General features: G+C 38.2%; 1 long non-coding RNA gene across 1 annotated transcript; it reads left to right on the top strand.

Annotated features, from left to right (window-relative positions):
* Positions 1-1,675: 1,675 nt before the first annotated feature.
* Positions 1,676-9,005, top strand: LOC137854015 (uncharacterized). Its single transcript, XR_011094884.1, has 3 exons — positions 1,676-2,744; positions 5,457-5,776; positions 6,375-9,005. It is a non-coding gene; the product is annotated as an uncharacterized lncRNA (long non-coding RNA).
* The last annotated feature ends 8,111 nt before the right edge of the window (positions 9,006-17,116 follow it).

Below are 17,116 nucleotides of genomic sequence, written 5' to 3'. Positions count from 1 at the left end.
ACTAAGTCCACAACTTTGCCCTGTATTTTAGCAAGTACGTGTCTTGAACTTAGTAAGCTACTGAGTTGTATGTACAAAAACTGAGAAATATATGAGTAGTTTTTGAGGGATTTTTGAAACAGCAAGGAGGCCATGACTTGCTGCAGCTGAGCAAACCGAGCTACCAGAATGACTACAAGAAGTTCCCATGACAATGTTCCCACATCGTCCAATTGAGGAATTTAAAAAAAATATTGTTGCCAGCAGCTGGCTTCAAGGACAAGATCTATGTGACTGCTAATCACAAGGGGGTTGTTTTCTTGCAGGCGGGGTTGTTTTCATGCAGTTGTTTGTCTGAGTGCTTTTGACCAATAATCTTGTGTGAGACACTATCCTCCCCTGTTAAGTTTGCTATAAAAGTCAGGCTATTCAGGTAATAAAGAGAGAGCATGATCTGACTGTACTGGTGTCTGTTGTGTTTTTGGCTGTTCTTCCTGCAACAAGTAGTCACAATTGTAAAGCTCAAGTCAATCCAGTCTATTCCAGATAAGCTTGTATTTTCAGTTTAAGCAAAAATGTGTATAAAAAGCCTTGCAAGTCTGTGTTTCAATCTTACATTTTGTACAGTCTTGCTCAATTGAATGAATATATGTTACAGGATAATCAGAGTTAAACAATTTTAGTTTCTCATATTTAACACATCAGTTAACATCAAATTGTGCATGTAGTTAATTTGTTCTGGTTATCTGACATACACTAGAATTGTTCATGAGACAGTCACAAATACCAACTCTGGTGAGGTTGATATTATAATTATTGTGAGAAAACAATCATATATGAGGGAAGGAAACATCTTTCAAGCAGAGCATTGTTTATTTGAATTTTCAGTTTACCAATAAGGATCAGGCAGACTTACTTAAAAACTCATCCATGTAGAGCTCAAAAGCAAGGGAACAAAAAATAATAATAATAAAAAATAATATATATATAACCATACAGCAAAATGAGGTGAAAGTGGAATGTTTGTAGTTTCTCAGTGAACAAGTGATAGTGCTAATATGGTTAACATTAGATTTGTCCCTTACTTGTCAGACAATTCAGTTAATTTATTGACACAACTGAGAACAAGATAATTAATAGAATACAGATTATCAAAGGTCAGAGAAAAGCTTGAAGAAATAGTACCATAATACATCTGAGCCTCCATCTGGGGAGGCAAACTATTAAAGGTGCAAGGTGGGAGAGAAAAGCATGTTCTCTTCACTCAGTGGCAATGTAGTTGAAGATAAAAACATACCTGCTGTTTATATATTTCTTCTAATCAGTAGTGAGGACAGTACAGCAGCTGTGCAAAGCCATCAAATGCCACACACGTGCTTTTCCTTTTCCCTAATTAATCTTGTTGAGTATCCCCGTTTCACTATTGACTGTTCTCAGTAATTCAGAGCCCCTGAAAGCGGTCACCATCACTATCACATCTCCATTATCATCTTCTCCCATCTCTTCACTTGAGCCCACATTTTTCTGTTTATTCCATTCACCTACTGCTTTAATCATAGAGGTCGTGACTAATGCCATCTTGAACCTGAATAAAGGTAAGCAAAGAATTTGATTTATTTATGAGCTCCCTTGCCGGCTGCAGCACTGTATTTTGTCCGTAATTCTGTGTGCGAAGATCCGAACGAAGTCGTAAGTGTTTAAGGAGTATACTGTTTGGTTGGGTGGGATTTGGTTGCCTGTGTGTGTAAGAGTGTAACTGAGACTTCCGAAGTGAGTGTGGAGGTCTTCTAACCATGGTTCCAATCTCCTGTGAGGGATTTGGCCGGTGAAGGAAGTGATTCCTATAGGATTCGTGAGTGGGTGATAGGTCCTAAACCCCCTGCAAAACACTCTTACTAAGGTAACCAAGGGCTGTGGGAATTGCCATAGTAAAATTCCTAGATGGGTCAGACAGAATTGATGACCAAGGACCAGAAGAAAGGGAACAAATTACCAGAAAGTCCATTAGGAATAACGATTAGAAATTGGAACAATAGGGGCCCCAGAAAATTAAAGAGTAAATTCAAAATGGTCCAGCATTATATGATAGAATGACCAAAAGAACCCTTAAGACCCCATGTATTTTGGTTGATATTTGGGTCCATGGAGGACGGGGTCTGTCAGGCTTTGAACATTAATGTTAATAGTAGAATACCCATGGATCTGGAAGAGAGCAAGTATGCTGTAGCTGAAACATTGGAATTAGAAATTAGAGAGCAATTGATTAAGAATGAATATGTGCTACATTTGCGATGTACTGTGCCTGTGCTGCAATTATACCCCCAGATAACAGGAGCCTCTCGGACCCCGAGAACCAGATCAAAACAACCTCATGGTTCGGACTTTAATCAAGGGGTCTGAGATAAGGAGGACTGTTCACAAAGGGACAGGTTATGCATATGTATAGGAGTGTTGGGAAACTTCATGTATATGTAACTCTTTACTAGATATAACCAGAGCAAGCTGCCACGTTAGGCCTGCACGACTTTGGTGGGACTATCCCCCCGTGCCGCCCAGAACTGAGTAAACATACCTACTTTACAATCTTACTGATTGTGGAGTCAGCTTTCTATGAGTCATTTTGGTGAGCCAGGCAGGAGACACTCTGCTTGGCTGCGGGATCGGCTGCGGACAGGTGCACACTGAGTGTTTTGCTTGGAGGGGACTCCACTCTCAGCTGCTCACCGCAGGAGCAGACAAAGATCTCCCGAAGCTGCGGACAAACGGTATGTTTTCAGCTGCTGGAGGGATGCTAACTGGAGTGTTAATAATTGTATGTGTTATTCTTAAATGTCCAGGTATTTTGTGTTGAAAGTATTTGTGTAAGTGTAAGGGTTTGAAACAAAGTGGAATCACACCATGAAGAACACAGTCAGAGACAATACTTGTTTGGTTGGTTATCATTGTAAATTATATTCTTGTGTTATGAATGAGATGTGCTAGAGGCCTCTCTGTGCGATTGTGCTGTGTGAGTGAGACACAGTGTCCCTGTAAAGCGAGTGCGGAGTTCCGATCCGTGGTTCCGTATTCTCCACGAGGGGAGTGGGCGGAGATGAATGAAGTGCGTGACAGACTGAAAAGAAGTGCTGTTTTATCCAAGGTTTGATTGGCGGTGCCTAATATATGGGCCTGGCGGTGTATCTTGTGATCCTATTTTTGCTCTTAAACGCTTTGAGTGTGACAAGAAAAAGGTGGGAGCATTATCTAAGTAACTAACAATTGAGAAGTGTTGGTGTATTTGCTGCAGTGTGTGGTCAGTTTCCCAAGTACTGGGGGGGGGGAGGGGGCTGACTGATTATCAAAGCAGAACTGAAAGAGTCATTTCTTTGGTGGTTTGGGCTTGAGCCCTGGGAATTTGGTAACAAGGGGGGGAGTGAATTTATTTAGGCATCAATACCTTTTAAACACCCATAGTGACGGATACACAGGAGTGATTCCTTGTTTTTTGTGAGCTTACTAACAGAGTGCATGAGAAAAACTGGCATTCGGCTTGAAATTCGGTCCTGTTGAAATGTAAATTTTTGTGGAAAGGGTGGTAATATTTGTCTAGAAGATGGAAGGCTGAATGCTTCAGCTGTTTTCCTGAAGTTCCATGGATTTTATGATTGGAATGGGGCTCATTAATGATCTGAAATAGTAAAGTTTGTATGTGGGAAGAAGCATTTAATCCCAGAGAATTGGGACATTGGGGAAGAAGATGAGAAAAAGATAGTAAAAACCTGCAGTAAAAAGGTTTGTGTGGAAATTGAAACAAAGGACAGTAACTAGTAAGGAATAATAATAAATAAATAAATAAATAAATAAAAGGGAATGGGAAATTAAGGAAATGGGTAATATCCAAAACAAAGACGTTTTAAAGAAAACCTCCTTGGGTGCATATTGGCACATTCGAAGAACTGGGGGCACAGAAAGCAAGAGGACTTTCATTAAGTATTGCAATCAGTGGTGGCCACTATATGAACTAAATGGCTGCTTTGTAGATCAATTGACTATAACACTATCTTGCAATTAATGTTGTTTTTGAGGAGAGAAGGAAAATAGGATTAAATGTCTCATACTGATATGTTGTTTCAGCATCTTAGAGGAAAAGAGTGGAATTAAGTTGGCCCCTCACTGAGCCTTTGGTGTTGGCTTGAGAAAAGTACAGGCTGGAGAAAGATAAAGGAAGGGTTAAAAGAATTGTTGAAGATGTTAAAGGTGTGGCATGTAGTATTTAACAGAGCTGTTTGAAGCTGAATGAACAGGGGAAGAGGATGTAGGAATGTTAATAGTTCTGACTCAACAGGAGGCTGTGATCTCAAAATCACCAGTGTGAGCCCTTTGGGGCAGAGGGACCATGATGGGTGCGAGAGAGTTGTCATGGACACAGAAAAACAGTTAACCCTTAAAACAACCTGAGTTTATGAGAGAGCTCAGATTGCCAATGGGACGTCTCAGGGAACTGTTGACGATTGCATTCCCCTGACCAAACCCACGCTGAGACTATAGTCATCCCGGAAATAATGAACGGTAAATACCAAAATCTGGTTAAATTGGGAATTGAGAATCTGTTCCAACAAAATCCAAAAGAAACCCCTACGGAATTTTTGGACCGACTATGAAATGCAATGGAAAACAAAACAAAACAAACAAACGAAACTGGAGAAAATAGGGGCTAAATTAGAAGAAGGAAAATGGACACTGCCAGACAGGGGACGTTTGCATGCACAAACACATTGGGGTACAAAGTTGTTAAGTGATCATTTACTAAAACAATTTGGTTGCATTGTTTTTTTGTTGTTGGTGGTTTTTTTGTTTGTTTGTTTGTTTGTTTGTTTGTTTGTTTGTTTGTTTGTTTTTTGCAAAGCAAATTGCATAACCGTTGCTACATAACTGTTGCTTAACTTGTCAGAAGATAAATAAGAAAGTGTTTCAACAAGCAGCCACCGGAGGGAGAAACAAAACAAAACAGCTTATAGGGCTTTTGAGAAAGTACAAGTTGGTTTCACTGAATTGCCCAAAGTAGAGAGGATGAAATATCTATTGGTAATAGTAGATCATTTAACACAATGGGTAAAAGCTTATCCTGTGGTACAAGCTTCAGCACAAATGGTGGTAAAAATTCTGTTAGAAAACCTGATACCTAGATATGGGATAATCCAGTACATTGATTCTGACCAGGGCACACACTTGACTTCTAAAATAATAAAATTATTATGTCAATCATTAGGTATTCAGCGGGAATACCATACTCCATGGCACCCACAAAGCTCAGGGAAAGTAGAAAGAATTAATCAAACAATAAAACAACAATTGGCTAAATTAATGATCGAGACACAAATGCCCTGAACGAAATGCATAAGATACAACCAGGAGACAAGGTCTTAATAAATAAACCCGGAGGGAAGAATCACTGAACCCCTGATATGAGGGGCTGTACCTTGTTTTACTTACTACAGAAACAGCTGTGAGAACCGCAGAAAGGGATTGGACCCACGCATCCAGGATAAAAGGACCAGTAACTACCGAAACTTGGAGGGTCGAATCCGCTCCTGGTGAACTGAAACTCAAGCTAAGGAAGAACTAATATTCTGGCAACGAGGATCTGCATGAATTAAGGATGTCAAATAAAGGGGACAAACCTGAAGGGAGGAAAGGGAGAAGGCAAGACCAGGGCAGGACCCTCCACTGCAGTGTGTATGGTCTACCGAGGGAGGCAACCCCTATGGGTATTGACTGCCAAGTGAGAGGGCCTCGACTGGACTTCTCTCACACTAAGGTCAGGTTGTCCCGAGAAAATAACATAAGTACCTTTTTTTTAAACCTATATAAAATTGTGATTCGTTTTCCAGGATCACCCTGACAGGCTGAATGGTAACACAAGCCTGAATCGACCCCGAAAGCGGGCCCAACCCCTTGATTGAAGGCGTTTGTCTATTATGATCCAGCTACGTGGGCAGAAGACAGATCCTGGGGCTATAGGACCCCAATATATATATACTTAATAGAATATTAATATACCCCAATATATATATATATATACTTAATAGAATAATTAGGTTACTAGCTGTAGTAGAAATAGTTATAAATAAAACTGGAGATGCACTTGGATTAATTGCAAAGCAAAATACCAAGATGAGAACTGCTTTGTATCAAAATTGCCTAGCTTTGGATTATTTACTAGCACAAGAAGGAGAAGTCTGTGGAAAATTTAACTTAAAATTAAAACTGCTTTTAAATTAAATCTTAAATTAAAATTAAACTGCTGTTTAAAGATTGATGATAAGGGTATTACTTCCTAGTAGCTGGTAGAATGTTATGTTCTGGTTTAGGATGAGAAGAATGCTAATAATATGCTGATGTTTTAATTGTTGCAGAGCAGTGCTTACACCAAGCCAAGGACATTTCAGCTTCTCACTCTGTCCTGCCAGTGGGCAGGCTGGGGGTGCAAGAGCTGGGAGGAGGGCCGGACTGCTCGGGGTTAGGCTGGGCATCGGACAGTGAGTGGTGAGCAATTGCATTGTGCATCACTTGTTTCGTACACATTATTACTAGTAGTACTATTATCATCATTACTGTTATTATTATTATTATTGTTATTATTTTTGTCTTTATCTCAACTCACAGGCTTCACTTTCCCATTTCTCTCTCCCATCCCAGAGAAGGAGGGGGGGAGGTGAGCGAGCGGCCGTATGTTGTTTAGCTGCCTGCTGGGTTAAACCACAACAGAAAGAAAAGCTGAAAATGAACTTGTAAAGGAAATGAAGAAAATTGCACATGTCCCAGTTCAAATTTGGAATTGAATTGATCTAAGATGATTATGGAAGGGGACTTTATGGGTGGTGATTGGTTTGCTAAAATAAGGATTGTTGTATTGGGGATATGTGGAGGATTGTTAATAATTCCATGTTTAATACACTCGGTTATACAAGGAATGCAAATAACTGCGGTACCTGTTGACCCAGAACCAGGGAAAGAGAAAACCCATTCTCTGATGATAATAAAAACAAATAAAGATCCAGAATTGGTATCAATTGGCATCAATTCGGCAAGTATTAACTTGATTAGAAAGGAAAACAAGAATCAATGCCATGAAAAAGGAGATGGGGGATTGTGAGATATGTTCATCTGATTCATGTCAGTATGGAACAGTGCTAGGGCCGCATGGTATGATGAATGTGACCTTCTGTCTTACATACCACAAGTATAACCACAAATCTAAGAAAAACAGAGTGGTTAATGTATATAGTTCTTGTATCTTGCAAAGGAATGTTTTAACAATTCGTGTCAATAGAGAGCAGTTCTGTCTGTCTCAGTGCAATTAAATTGCACTGGCAATTTAATTCTTCCACAGATGTGGTTTCTTCCCTTTCCTCCCCGTGTCCCAGTCTCCCCCTCATTATAGTCAATTTATCAAATCTTCAGAAATATTCCTCAAATCCATGAGCCTATTTGCTTTTGTTCCTGATTCCGAACTCTTATTCCTAACAGTTACAGCTTTTTGCCTTCTTTGTGGTTGATTTAGCACTGCTATAGATGTGACTGGAGTGTCTCTGTGAATGGCCTGTGAGGAATGTTTTAACAATTCGTGAAGTGTCAATAGAGAGCTATTTGTATTTGTATGTTCTTTCTTTGAAGTCTCTGATGTCTGGGGGTTTCAGAACAACTGCTAACAACTAGTAACTGTTATGACTTCTGAATGGGACACTATGCAAGCCCCTGATATCTGGCCAGGAGATTAAGGAGAAGAAAGAAGCCGAGGGATGGCTTCTTGCAGGGAACACTGTGTAAGCTTTTGACATGCTGCCAAGGAGTACAAAGGGGAAGGACAAGAAAAAAAAACCTGAGAGGAAGACTACGAGCCTTCAGCATGAAAGACCCCCAGAGACCCCCAGGGGGACCACCGGAGACTGATACGCATGCTCCAGTAGGAGGGTTTGGATTCCAGAAACTAATTATAATAACCCGTTTTTTTTAGAAGTAGTAATGAATATGTATCAGCCTAGGAGCATAAAAATCAGCTGCTTGATGTAACTGGTGTGCATCTTGGTGGAGCAGAGACTCCCGGAGCACCCAGCGCTGTTTGCTTACCTCTATTCCTTTAATAAATTTTAAACTTTGATTATAGTCCTATTTTGAAGACTGAGCCATTTATTACATGTTACTGCATTTTATCACAGTGTAATTCAGTAGACTCTCTAGCATTCTCACAACTACTAGAATGATATATTTTTTAATGAAATTCAAGATGTTCCAATGAAAAGTTTATTTAAATAAATTTGTGCTAAACATCTTCACTAAGTTCTGTCTCTTAGTTGTACGTAAGATGTCTAATTTCTTTACCTTGACTTGTAAGCCTTTCTGTGCCATTGTAATAAACTCTTACACTAAGAAATTAAAGTGCCTTGACTTTCATGTCAATGGATTGGTGAAGATCCATAGTTCGAAGTATTTATTTGTTTGTTGCTTACTTTAATATGAATATCAGTTTCGTGCAACCAAAACTGGTATATAATTTCATCATAGACTGTCTATAATGTACACATGAGCAACGTCTGCATTGCAGAAAATTCAGAACTGGAAAATCTTATTTTATCAGATATGTAATGTTTTTGTATGCATCACCACTGCAATGTTTCATTGTAGGGATTATCACAGTTTCAGAATATTGACAAAAATTACCTTAATTAATTAATATATTTCAGTGTTTTGCTTTACAAAGTTATCTGGCTTTCCACATAAATTTAAAGCTCACATTCATTACCAAAGTATCTCAATGCCTTTCTGGATGACCTGAAACACTGGAGAGTATTGATTATATCTGTATTTTGTCATTTACTTAAATGTTATGCTACGTAGTGTGGAAAAATTAACTATAAGCTAATTCAATTGATTAGTTTGTGAATAATTTGAAACCTCCTGTATCAACTCTAATATTAACAAAAGCTTTGTATTTAAATTGTTTGTTCTCAGCTGTATTAACAATATAGTCTATAAAAATAAGTTGAAAGAACTGTATAGATAAATAAAAACTTATATATTATTTGATGTTTAGTATCGTTATTACAAAATTAGTTCTTCCAAGAACAGCCAAAGGAGGAAGTGATTTCACATAAAACACTGATTAATTAGAATGAATATATTTCTTATGAAACTCTTGACTTCTAACATTTTTTTTCCCTCTGATTAGATTATAATGTGAAGCTTATATATAAATGGAAATAACATGTAGAAATGTTTCATATAAAGGTTTGAAATCACTTTTTATTGTAAGCATTTTAGTACCAAAGTGTTTGGAAACTTCAGTTTATATTTGCCCCCATTCTACCCTAAAATTAGTAACAACCCAAAGATCTGAATTTAAAATGTAATAAAGTGGACTCCAGTGTTTTTATCCTACAGGAATACCGAAAATTTTGCATAAAATTTATCAGCCAGCACACTCCGAAGTGTTGGACTCTAAAAAGATATTATGAAGGTATAATATGAAATGCAAAGGAATGGCATAGTGATGAAGAAAACTTGTGGCCCTGTTCTTTTCAACACAAAAGCACAGATTTTTCTAGCTGAAAAACTTTATATCTAGATATTTTCTGTCTATAGTATTTTCCAGTAAAAAAGTTATAGTTAAAAGTCTAAAAGTTAAATGTAATAGTTAAAAGTGTTTCAATGAAGATGAGGATGAAGATAATTCCCTACACTTCTTTCAGCAGACATGCTGGAGCAGATCACCCACTTATATAAAGCACAGCATTAGTGTTATCACAGAGATGTGAAGATGATCTACTAAACGAGTCTTTGTTTCACGGTGGTTTCTGAGTGTTCTGAGATTATACTTACATCTGGTGTATTTTTATATCTGTGGGCTCTGAAATTGGGATGATACTTTGTGAGTTTGTATACTAATATTTTTTTACATAGTGGGAGAGATCTGCTGTTGCTGGACTTCTGTTTTTGAATCCTATGTCAGGAAATAGAAGGGCTAGTATTTTAAAACATACAGGCTAGTATTTTAAGGCACTGACAGAGTGCTTTGCAAAAGACACTATACAGAGGCACTTAAAAATATGTACCTTGCCTACATGACTTCTCCTTCATCCAGTACTGATTTCCTCAGGCCTCAGACATGTTTATTATCTTCTGTACTACGTTTGGTAGAAGTTATTTTTTATGAACGTTGTCATGTTTCACCTTCAGTAACTGATGGGTTTCTGTTCCAGACTTAGAGTAGGAGTCTACTGCGTATGTACCTTCATGTAAGTTATTATTATAATTTTGTGGTCTCTGTGGAAACCAAGGATTAGATTCAGATTCAGCTGTTGAAATCATACAAAGGAATGACCAAGATGGATATCACACAGGGATATCCATCACAGGGATATAGCAGATATGGCACAATCCCCTTCCCCATCCCTCCCATCCCCCAAATCTGTGTCCTCTTAGAGATGCAGTTGAAGATCTGTTAGAATCATATATAGTATATCAAATGTTTCTGGCAATCTCATTCAACTGTCTGTGAAGTAAAAAAGTAAAGAGATAGATAGCCGACTGTACTAGCTGAATTAGCCTACAGAAACATTGGCATTTAGTGTCAGTTGACATACAATGCTGTTTTTAAGCTACATATTTTGGCCCAACTGGTCTGACAGAGGTCCTGGTAGAGACAAGAGCTACAGCCTGCAGACAGAGGATAGGGAGCTAGGCTCAGTTTAGTCTCAATTACAGTGGTGGAGGACATGCATTCTCAGTGATGTAGCAGAGATGCAGGAAAGCTAAAACAAACAAACAAACAAACAAAAAAAAAACACAAAACAAAACAAAAACAAAACAAAACAAAACAAAAACAGTTACAGGAATATTCAGTGCTTAATAGCACTGCCAAGTTTTAGGCAAACTCCTGCGATGTGGATACTGTGCCTGTTTTCCTAGTTTCATTGTTTGAATCAAGAATATCTTAAAATCAAAGAAACAAACAAACATTATCAATAACAACAAAATATTCTCTTCAGATGAAGCAGTGTTTTCCCCTGTCAAAGGGACTTGAACCTGGTATAATCAGTGAAAATACATAAATAAACAAGCTATTATGTCATGACAAGAAGGGACAGTGAGAAGATTCTCAGTGTACTTCCAGTAAATAGAAGCGGTTGTATTCTGCTTCATTGGAATAACTTACAATACCCTGTATGACTGTAGGGTAAAAGGGATTCAGTGATGAGTGAGTTCCAGGTTTTATAAAAAAAAAAATTCATTTTCAAATGAATTTTCAAATGAATTGAATTCATTTTCAAATGAATTGAAAAATGGTTTTCAATTCATTTTCATTTAGTTTTTCAGTAATAATATAAAAGAAAAAAAATGGTAATGCAGAAAGTAGAAGCTAGAAAGTTCCCTAATCACTAGTCTCTAGAGGCACACTAGATGTCTTAGCTGCTAAGCATAGGTAAGATGAAATCTTCTGGTCCAGTAATACTGTACTACCATTGTTAGGAACAGGCCACAGATTGCTGGTCCTCAGGACAGAGGAATGTCAAGCTTGCCTTGTCTGAGTTTGTCTTGAATGCCTGCAGATTTGTTTTTACTTGATTTAGCTGTGACAATATTTTTTGTCATTTCTTTATTTTTCTAAGATTTTTTTTCTAATGTCTCTGTCTAATTTACCTTTGCTTATTTCTGTATGTTAGGCACATACTTTTTATACCAATAGTAGTGGTTAAGTCTATGTTTCTAATGACATATTTATGACTTCTGCTGTCACATTATTTACAGAAATGAAGGTCTAGTCTGATAGCAAAGTCCCTTAGAAATAGGGACAAAGGATATGGAGGAGCACAGGCACAGGGTGGTGAGAGACAAGGGCCAGGCTGACAACGAATACCACTTGGCTATAAGCAACACCCATGGGAAGTTAAAAAAATGCAGACCAGATCTAGAGAAATAGTCTTAGGCATAACAGAGTAACAAACAAGTATCTAACATATATAAAGTTACTTACGGTAAATTTAGATGTGATGTAAACTTCCAGACTAACAAAGACTAAGGCCTGTCAGATCGACCTTGGTGCCAGGAAAGTGATGGAACAGGTCATATTGAATTCAATCACACAGCATATGTGGGACAATTGGGGAATCAGGCCCTGTCAGCATGGGCTCATGAAAGGCAAGTACTGACTGACTAACCTCATCTCCTTCTATGACCAGGTGACCTGCCTGGTGGATGAGGGAAAGGCTGTTGATGTAGTCTACCTAGACTTCAGCAAAGCCTTTGACACAATCTCCTACATTATTTTCCTAGAGAAGTTGGCAGTCCATGTCTTGGACAAGTACACTCTTTGCTGGGTTAAAAACTGGCTGGAAGGGCAGGCCCGGAGAGTAGTAGTGAATGGAAGGAAATCTGTAGGGCGACTGGCCATGAGTGGTGTTCCCTAGGGGTTGGTGTTGGAGCCTATCCTCTTAATATCTTTATGGATAATTTGCATGAGAGAATTGAATGCACCCTCAAAAAGTTTGTAGATGACACCAAGATGGGGGGAAGTGTCAATCTGTTGGAGGGTAGGGAGGCCCTGCAGAGGGACCTGGTAGGTTGATGGTCAGAGGCCAATGGGATGAGGTTCAATATAGCTAAGTGCTGGGTCCTGTACTTTGGCCACAGCAACCCCACCCAATGCTACAGGCTTGGGGCAGAGTGGTTTGAAAGCTGTGCAGAAGAAAAGGATCTGAGGGTATAGTTGCTGCTCACCTGAACATGAGCCAGCAGTGTGTCCAGGTGGCCAAGAAGGCCAACAGCATCCTGGTTTGTATCAAGAATAGTGTAGCCAGCATGACCAGGGAGGTGATTTTTCCCCTGTACTCTGCTCTGGTGAGGCCGCACCACGAATACCATGTTCACAGGACCTTTCACTATGAGAAGGACATCGAAGCCCAGAAGAATGTCCAACGAGAGCTACAGAGCTGGTGAAAGGCCTGGAACATAAATCTTATGAGAAGTGGCTGAGAGAACTGGGGTTGTTTAGTCTGGAGAAGAGGAGGCTAAGCGGAGAACTTCTTGCTCTCTACAGCTACCTGAAAAGAAGGTGGGGGGGTCAGCCTCTTCTCACACGTAACTAGTGATAGGACTAGAGGGAATGGCCTCAAGCTGCACCATGGGAGGTTTAGGTTGGAAATTAGGAGACATTTCTTCTTGGAAAGAGTAGTCAGACATTGAAAGGAGTTGCCCAGGGATGTGGTGGAGTCACAGTCCCTGGGGGTGTTTAAGGAGAGGTTGGATGAGGTGCTTAAGGGTATGGTTTAGTGGGTGATATTGGTGGTATGGTGAATTGATGATTCTTAAGATGATTCTTAATGTCTTTTCCAACCTTTATGGTTCTATGATTCTATGAAGAAAGAGCACGATTTAAAAGCATGTTATCAAACGTATAAAGATGTACCCAACTGAATCCAAGAAGCAGGAGAAGGAAATATTCAACATCAACATTATTTTTTATTCCAGCAAAGGACTTATATGCTGAGGACTCCTCTATTTTATTTATTTTTATTTTATTGATTTTACTGGTATTATTTAACATCTTTGTCAGCAACATGGATAGTGGGATTGCATGCAACCTCAGCAAGTTTGCATATGACACAAAGCTGAGTGGTGTGGTTGACAAGCTGGAGGGAAAGAAAATCATTTAGATTCATCTTGACTGGCTCGAGAGTTGGACCCGTACAAACAACATGTGGTTCAACAAGAGCAAGTGCAAGTTACTGCACCTGGGTCAGGGCTATCCCAAACATAAATACAGGCTGTTTGATGTGTGGATTGAGAGCATCCCTGCAGAGAAGGACTTGGGGGTCCTTCTAAAGAACTAAATATGATGTACTGAGAACTAAAGTAAATTCCAGGCTATTTCTCTACAGGTAAAGAAATGAACCAGGAACATTTTGGTGTATCTAGAACTAAAATCAATGCACAGCTTCCTTTCTAGAAAATCTGACACACACACACACACACCTTTCTGCCCCCTGACACAGACCAGAATGATACTCTTAAGGTTACCTATTAGCAACAGTCCCTTGTATATGCTGTAACTTTAACATTGTCTGAGAGCAGGCCACTAACCCAAGACAAAGCCATGCTGGCTGATCACAGCACACTCACTGGTGCTGTTTAGTTTTCCTGGCATAAGCATTGTTTCTAAGACCAGTAGTGGCATCTGAAGAAGAATGCATGATATGGTCTCCTAAACCCTTTTACAGTGCTCTATCTCCCATGAGCCCTTCAATCTCAGTAATTTGAAAGCTAGATCATTTGTGAAATACTTATGTTCAATTCCTCACCCACTTGTCATTTTTGTGTGATTGCTGTCTTCTTGTTTTTTTGTTGCTTGTTGGTGGCAGCAGCTACCTTTTCATGATTTGATGCTGAGAGTGTGCTGAGGAAAATGGGGTGCCAGCCTTGACTGGAAAGAGCGCAAACTCTCCTGTGACTCCTTTCTCCACTGGCAATGGGCCAATACTTAGCTGGCTGCTCCTATGGGATATATTGGATACCCCATGGATTATTGGATAATCAGATTATCCTATAGGATATCCTATCGTATATGGATATATAGGACATCCTATGGGATAATTGTTTTGATTCTTAGTGAAACATAGAAAGGCATTATTGTTGATATGCACTGTTTTTTTGCTAACTGTATGTGGTTAGCTCATCTTAACAGTTGTCTGTTGATAGAACCCATCTGAAGAGTAAAAAGACAAAAGATAAATTCCTAGATTTACTGAAGCTAATTAAAATTTTGCCACTGGGCACATTAGGTCTTCAGTTTGTTTTTCTGCAATTAAATCACCTCCAAAATCAAAGATATTAACCATAGACTGTCAAGGAGCCAAGAAGAAGCTAAAGAAATATTTTCTTAGTAAACTATAGAAGTTGTTTTGGACAAAACTCTCTAAGTTTGTTATCTGTATTATTAGTACATCGTTAATACATATATTAATACAGCTACAGCTGTCTCTGTAGCTGTAAGCATGGAACACATGCTAGACACTATACACATAGTAAAATGCGTACACAGAGATCAAAGACAGAAAGAATGGTTCAAAGCTTTATATCTCAATATATGAAGTAAGCAATTACCTATAAGAAGCATCACAGTCTTGGCATGACTTGTTTTAAGAAAACTGTGGCTTTCAAAAGAAATTGTGAGAAAAGCATTGGCTTGGAGAGCTGAAGTACAGATAGATAATCTGATCATTCCTTTATAACTGGACTTCTTTTAGGGAATAGAGATTGAAGTGCCATCTATTCATGTGACATTCTAAACACAGATTCCCCTAAAATTAATGTTTCAAGGTTTACCAAAATTACAACTTTAATTAAAACTAGTTAAAATGCAAATATTAATTATCTATCAACTTTTGATGCACATTCATAAAATAAGAGTAAATAAGATTGTCATGGATTATTTTTCCTTGTTGTAACCTCAAGGCATAAGCTACTGGTTCTTCAGTCTTCTCATTTATCCACCTATGAACTGAATTATTCCTTAGTCAAAAAGGCACAAGACTAACTTTATCTTTTAATCATATCACTGACATGCCAGATCCTGTTATATTATATCCAGCTTGACATTATATTGCAAACAGTATATAGCTTTAACCAGCAATTTCTTTTATGATGCCTGGCAGCTCATAAATCTAATAACATTCTGTCCTTGATGAGGAGATGTCATTCCTCTGCAATATGGTCTTTTCAACAAAGTGCATAGTTCCTCAGACATGCCCAATTTTCTATAAATCTACTTGGATTACTTGATGAAGGCAGAGTTAGGAAAAGGTTTCTTGTCTGCTGAAGACTTTAGATATCCTTTTAATAAAATTCTACTAACAATAATAAAACAGTTTCTTACTCTGGACAAATTAATTAGAAATTAGGCTATTTGGAATAAGACCCTAGTTTTGCCTAAAAGAAAAATCCTGCTCAGAACAAAACATGTGGATTAAAACCTTTATTTCTGTGCCTACTTTATGGCTATATAAAATGATAATCACTTGGAAGACAAATCAACTTTATATTAATAAATATGAAAAATAATTTTAAAGTAGCTGAAGTAAAATAAGACAGTTTGTTTTCAGATAATCAGGAAAGTCTATAGACCACGTCTGACTGAAAAGACACATCTACGCCAAGGGAAAAACAGGGCTATGCTTTTGGAATAAAGGAGGCAGTTCCCTCAATTTTTGAATCTCTTTGCTCTTTCCTTTCATGCAAATGTCTTTTTTTTTTTTTTTTTTTTTTTTTTTTTTTTTTTTTGTTCTTACACAAGTCTTTTACATTAATCCATGGGATTAGGCAGTATTTTATACAAGAAACCACATGTATCTTGAATTTGGATGTCAGGTTTTGAAAACCTTTAGGGCAGGATCTTAAAAATTAAGAATTTTTATTAAAATAAATCCCACTGAGAGTCATTTAAGAATTCTGGGAAATCATCTCTTTATCAATTATGCCTAAGTGTTTTAATAACATTTCACATTGCTTGTGATTGCACACAGAAGATGAAAGAGCTGACGTTTGAAAAGAAGTAAATAAGCTGGAAGTGTAAATCAGTCAGATAATTAAAATGCTGACTTACTGTAGCACTCTACACTATGATAAGTGGCACTCTTCTGCCATGACACTTAACCTTTCTGAAAAGGGCAGTTTTCTACTTTCTGAAGCAATTAAAGTGTTTTTATCTCGGTAATGATTGTGCGTGTCAGCCATGATGTTCCTTCTTTCCACTCCTTTTCTGTCATTAGTTGGTACAGAAAATATTCAGGAGTTTGTTCAACTGCTTAAACTGTGTCTAGTGTCACTTGTAAAGAGTAACACATCAAAGATATTGGGACAAAACCCAGGTCTTAAAACTTATGATTTCTAGGCTATCAACTAGACACTGTAGAATGTGGTAGGGCATATCAAATAGAGCTAGAAAGCAGAATGCTGCTCCCAAACATCTTGGTTAAAGCAATAACAATCTAGTTTAGGAATAACTCAAAACATGAATTATTAGCACTGATCCTTCCTTGTGCCTTTTATTTTTTTCCAGGCACACCAGAGGAGCTCAACTCATTATTGTTCATCATGTAATAAC

This window comes from Anas acuta, chromosome 1, assembly GCF_963932015.1.
Source record: "Anas acuta chromosome 1, bAnaAcu1.1, whole genome shotgun sequence".
NCBI lineage: Eukaryota > Metazoa > Chordata > Aves > Anseriformes > Anatidae > Anas > Anas acuta.
The sequence above is the reverse complement of the archived record's forward strand: the minus strand, read 5'-3'. Positions and strand labels throughout refer to the sequence as shown.